Source organism: Stigmatopora nigra, chromosome 21, assembly GCF_051989575.1.
Source record: "Stigmatopora nigra isolate UIUO_SnigA chromosome 21, RoL_Snig_1.1, whole genome shotgun sequence".
NCBI classification, from domain to species: domain Eukaryota; kingdom Metazoa; phylum Chordata; class Actinopteri; order Syngnathiformes; family Syngnathidae; genus Stigmatopora; species Stigmatopora nigra.
In genome coordinates, this window is record NC_135528.1 from 1,041,455 (window position 1) to 1,047,737 (window position 6,283).

The following is a 6,283-nucleotide window of genomic DNA, read 5'->3' on the forward strand; positions in this document are numbered from 1 at the left end:
TCAGGCGTCAAGCAGACTTTTATGACGCCCGCATACTCTACATATTACGGTATTTCCATTCAAAACAAGAGTGGCGGGGTAGTTGATTTTGGTGTGCTCGTAGCGCGTTTCACCCTTAAAAATATTCTCAACAGTCAAAGAAACAACACCATATTAGAACTTTATCATAATTTCAAAATACTTTATACTTTTTTTATTACTATCAAAAGTAGTCACTTTTTCTATAAAAGGTTTAATGTACTACAAAATGGTAATCATCAACAGAAAATGCTTGCGAAAATGTCATAGTAAAATATTAAGGGAATTGGACGTAGATTTTTTTTCAAATATTTAAAAACACTGAATAATAATTCTATACAGTTTTATGAATTGCGCCCACCAAGTTTCTGGGTATACAGTGTTCCCTCGGTTATCGCGGTTAATGGGGACTGGGACCGCCCGCAATAAGTGAATTTCCGCAAAGTAGGGATTCCCCTTCAAAAATGCTTAATTTGAGTTTAATTCAAAAATTTATTATTATTTTTTATTATTTTTATTTTTATTTTTTTTTATTTTTTTATTTTTACCCCCCTGTATACAGTACACCATATAGAATATGGGTAGAGAGAGTGAAATTCATGTTATAACAAAAAACTGTAAAATATGTTGTTTCAATGTAATATTTGTATTTTTTATCCAAAAAAATCTGCGAAGCTCTGAGTCCGCGGTAGCTGAACTGCGAGGTAGCGAGGGAACACTGTAGTGACAATTATGCTTTTGTCGAGTCAATGATGATGACAAAGCCTATGTCCGATTATTATTATTATTATTAAATTGACTCAAAAACGATTTGTGCATGTTTAAGATGATCTTTAAAGGTGATCCCGTCGTAATAGGGGTTGCATGCAACAACAAAAAAAACCCTGATGCTCATTACACTGTAAAAAAAGACAAAAAAAACCTGCTGTAGAAATGACCACTATGGGGGGCTGGAGCCTACCCCAGTTCAGTCCAGGCCAGAGGTGGGGGGACACCCTGAATCAGTGGCCAAACGATCGTAGGGCACAAGGAGACAGACAACCAAGCACACTCACACACATACCTAGGGGCAATTTAGAGTGTCCAATCAGCTGACGATGCATGTCTTTGGAATGTGGGAGGAAACTGGAGTACCTGGAGAAAACCCATGCAGGCCCGGGGAGAACATGCAAACTCCATGCAAATGAACGTGACCTGGATTTGAACCCAGGACTCTAGAACTAAGGACTCGTGCCATTGGGCTGCCCTAGACCCATTGTGTTTCCCTTAATTCTGCACTGACCAACGTAAAAAAAACATGGAAAAAAATGCAATGCTCCACCCAGTGCTCGTAGAGATCTGTACACGGGGCAGATGTGGCAAGAAATAAATTATATGCAGCCTCTCATGTCTCGGCCACTGGGCTGTCTCATATGCTCGTATCTCAAAATGTGTCTTATATCTCGGTAAATATTTTCTCAGAATTTTAAATTCCTCGTATGTCAACGTATTACTATATACAGTGATCCCTCCGTTATTGCGGTTAATGGGGACCGGGACCACCCGCGATAAGTGAATTTCCGCAACGTAGGGATGCCCCTTCAAAAATGCTTAATTTTAATTTAATTCATTTTTTTATTTTTAGAGAGAGTGAAATTCATGTTATGACAAAAACAAACTGTAAAATATGTTGTCTCAATGTAATAGTGGTATTTTTTATTGATTTATTTTTCCCCCCGAAAAACGTGAAGCTCTGAATCCGCGGTGGCTGAACCGCAAAGTAGCGAGGGACCAGTGTACTGTAAATCAAGATGAACCGTTGGCATACTTAAAGTCCAGCTTCTCAGTTGCATGCCGTGTGGGCACAGTATGTATTTTCAACAGCCCCGAGTCGTCTGTTGAGTCACAACGTAACCAACATGAATGCATTTAAAATGCATCATCTGGTATCCATTGACAAAGCTGAATGATTTCAACTATCCTTGGGCAAACATTGCAACATGTGGTTCTGGTAGATATGAATGACCCTTTCTCGTCAAGATACGCATATGCGCAGGTTGTCTGCGTAAGGTCGACAAACTATAAGAAATATCTCCTTAATGTGATTTAATGGCTGGGCTATCTTCCACTGTCTTAGCCCCATATCTAAATAAAACTTGATTTGCGCTGAATAGAAGACTATTAATAGGAACCAAGTGTGTACGCGAGCAGGTGCCTGTCTAAAATTTGCGAAAAGCAGCTTTTGGGAGACTTCCAAGAATCTTACACCTGCTGCTGTCTTGTTTTATGCATTTATTTCTTATTTAAAAAATATGAGAATTCAAAAAACAACCCTAAAAAAAAACGAATTAAAAAAAAAAAACCTTAAAATAAATTATTCAGAGAAAAAGGAGTTAGGGAAAAAAATAAAAATTAAATAAAAATAAATAATTAGAAAGCCAGAATTGGGGGAAAAATTAAATAAAAAAATTCCCCAAAAATAAATGAGAAAAAATTAAATAAAAAAAATCCCAGAAAATAAATGAGAAAAAAAATAATTTTGTAAAATAATTAAAAAACGATGCAAAAATAAATTAATAAGATTTATTTTTCATTTTGATTTTATTTTTAAAGTAAAGGCCAATTGCGCTTCTGTAGTCAGAAGCAAGGTAATGTCAAAACATAGATTAAATATTTCATTGTTTCCCAACTGCTTTAAACTTGAAGTTGGTTTCTAGGGCATCAACTTTTGGCGACATAAAGTCTGTGTGAGCACAATTTTTTTTTGTTCACTATTAGGAGATTTAATATTTGGAGAAAAGTCATTAAATGCGATTAAAAACATGACATTACAACCCGAGGTTGTTCAAGGTCCGCAGACATCAACTTTTGGTGAAATTAGGTCATTGTGAAAAATTAGATTTTAGAATAATTTAGGAGGTTTATGTGCGGATAAAAACTTTGATGAGAATGACCATTGTTACATATAGGAGGCATGGATTTAAATTAAAAGATTTTTGCATGGTGGTGTTCCTTGAGTTTTTTTCAATGCAAAAAGTGTGCCGCAGCTCAAAAACAGTTGGGAAACACTGAAATAGTGTTCTAATTCATCCAAGCTTATGACACCTTCACATGGCGCATTGTTCCCTTCGTCAGCCATAGTTGACAGTGAAGCAGTTGAAGGAGCATTTAGCATCATCAGTGCAAATCCCAGTTGACAAGCAGAGGCTCATCTACCAGGGTAGAGTGCTACAAGATGACAGAACACTGACTATATACAGTAAATCAAACCATAAAATGAGATGAAATGCAAAAGCAATATGAACGTTTATTGGACTGAAGCAAAGTGTATTCTCATAACTACCCTACCTTACTCTGAAAGGTCAGACTGATTTAATAGGTCCGTCCTGTCGCTGTGTTTACTTAATCTCTCAGATGTAGATGGAAAGGTCATTCATTTGGTGGATCATGCCCCACCTCAAATCACCATGTCTGATTCAGGGGGTGCTAACATATCTAGTAAAGAGTGTAGATGACTTCCGACGCCACATTATCATCTCTTCAGTGACAACCCAAGATGGCAGCAGTTACATGATTCTCCCAATTAACACCATAGAACTTCAACAGATAGTTGTTGTTGACATAACTAATCTTTGTCATCTGTGGAGTCAACATGGGTCCATAAAATTTTACAACATGTTATATTAAGTGTGGTGCTAGGTACTTATATGTGCCTTTGTGTCCTGAAGTTCATTTTAGATACCTGTTCTGTCTAGAGTACGTGAGTCTGGAAGAAATTCAAGATTTAGCTTAGCGCAGGGGTAAAGGTCCATTATTGTCCCCAAACTTTTTATCCTGTTAAGTTAATGACTATCTGGGGTTCGAATGTAGTTTCATCTGGCTGAGAACCTGCTTCGGAAAACTCAGGCTCTGATCCACAGGCTGCAGGTATGCTGCTCTTCTTTACAAAGGGTTGCCATTGTATAATCGCCACTGACTTACTGTATTTTCACGACTATTAGGCGCAATTAAATGTCTTAAATTTTCTCCAAAATGGACAGTGCGCCTTATAATACAGTGCGCCTTATATATGGAAAAAATATCATTTATTGGGGGTGCGCCTTATAATACAGTGCGCCTTATATATGGAAAAAATGTCATTCATTGAGGGTGCGCCTTATAATGCGGTGCGCCTTATAGTCGTGAAAATACATATCATATTTTTGCAGTTATCTATTATTTTATAATCTACGATAAAGCACTGTCTTCTTCTGAAGCTGACATTAAAATTAATCAAAAAAGGTCTATTATTTTTTTAGGTCTACCTAAACGTCATTGTTTTAAATAGGGGAGATTTGTGCATGCATGTAGTCAGCATGAATTTATTTTTGTATAAAACATTATTATAGAATTATTTCATTTCATTATTATTATTATTAATTTTCATTACTGTCGAGGAGATGCCACATATTCGTATTCAAGCGACACACAGGTCTGGTGTGTCTGAGCATCAACCGGTAAGGGGTAATGCAGAAGATAAACTGGTTTTGAACGCTCTGCTGGCAGGAAGTTCTGATTCCAGAGCAGCACCATCCATCACTGTGACTTTAGCTGGAGTGTCTGGCTTTCTTCAAAGCCCGTTGGTTATTTTAAACAAAGCTTTCACGACATTCACGTCATGTTCTTCCTATGAATGCAGCTGACAAATGAATTTGAGTCACGAATAATCATCGACCTGCTAATCCGTATTGCCATATTTTCTAGCATAGTGTACTTTTATTATTTTTTTTTTTATACAAAATCGGTGTACTGTTATTGTTTTTTATACAAAATCGTTGTACTTTTATTGTTATTAAAGTTTTTTTGGGGTACTATTACGGATCATAGAAGTGTTGGAAGGAATTACCGTGTTTCAATTTAAAATGCATCTACTAAGTAAGTTATAAAACCACATTGGGAATGAATGAATTACCTAAGATACCACTTTCTGTTGTTATACTATAACCACAAGATTCTGTCATTATAAATCAAGCCTTAGGAACATTAATTTAGTTTTTGTTATAATCAGAAAAAAACACCTTACAAACCCATAATGAAGAATTGCTCTCCGTACAATTAACATTTTTTTGGCGTAGATTACTGGGTGCGTCTAATACTTGAGCGACACAGTCTGGTAGAAATTGGATGTTTTTTTAAATTTTTTTTAATTTGTCAATTTTTTTGGAACGAGTGATTTATATTCACAAATGATTTATAATTTGAAGCAGCCTTTTCTAAAACAAGGACATTAGAAGGGGTGTCAAACATACGGCCCGCGGGCCAGATCCGGCCCGTCTGGTGGTTTGGTACGGCCTGGGGAAGATAGCTGCATTGTATAAAAAAAATAGGAATTTTCTTTAAAATTTGTAGTTCGTGTATTATCCGCTAGGGGGCGCAGTGTTTTAGTACGTGCAGACATCATGAATTGACATTTATTTATGTTCTTATGTTATTCTCTTGTTCATAATATATTGTTCATAATGTAAAAGGAAAATTCTGTTAATAAACATTTTGATAAATTACTCGTTCTTTGCACTAATTATTAGTATTAGTGACTAATACAAAGGAAAAAAAGTGGGCTTATTGTTAGTTCTATGTAAATTTGCAATGAGTTTACTGGTCCGGCCCACTTGATCTCAAATTAAGCTCTATTCGGCCCGCAGACCAAAGGAGTTTGACACCCCTGCTCTAGTCGTTTGCAATCTGAACGTTGACACACAACTTAACTTAAAACTGTTACGTGAAATATCAATCAAACATTTTACTTTTTCTAATTTAAAAAAAGGGCATTCTTCATCCAACTAGACGATATCAAGACTTTTCTAACAGCACACTAAATTTCGCACCATACTTTCTTGGGCCTATAATGAAAAGCAAAGAATTAAGTGCGACGGTATTAGGGTGGATGGGCAGGCGGTTCTAATCGTTTGGAATCTGTACTGACACTTAAAATTTACAACTTAAAATTGTTACGTGAAATATCAATCCAATGACGTTTGACTTCTAATTTTTAAAAATGAAAAGAAAAGAATAAAGTGCGAGAGGCCTAGCATAACGTTGTTCCAAAAGGGAAAACTTCCTAGTTTTGGGCATCATTAGGACACATGACAGTGATAGACTGACAGAAAAACATAATTTTGAGCTAGTTTTTTGTCTCACCTCCTTCTTTGGCATACTGTAGAGTATTATGGTCCAAATGTGCAGAATGCATATTTGAGCAAATTTTCATCATTTCTGTGCACATTACAGGAAATAAAGTTTACAAATG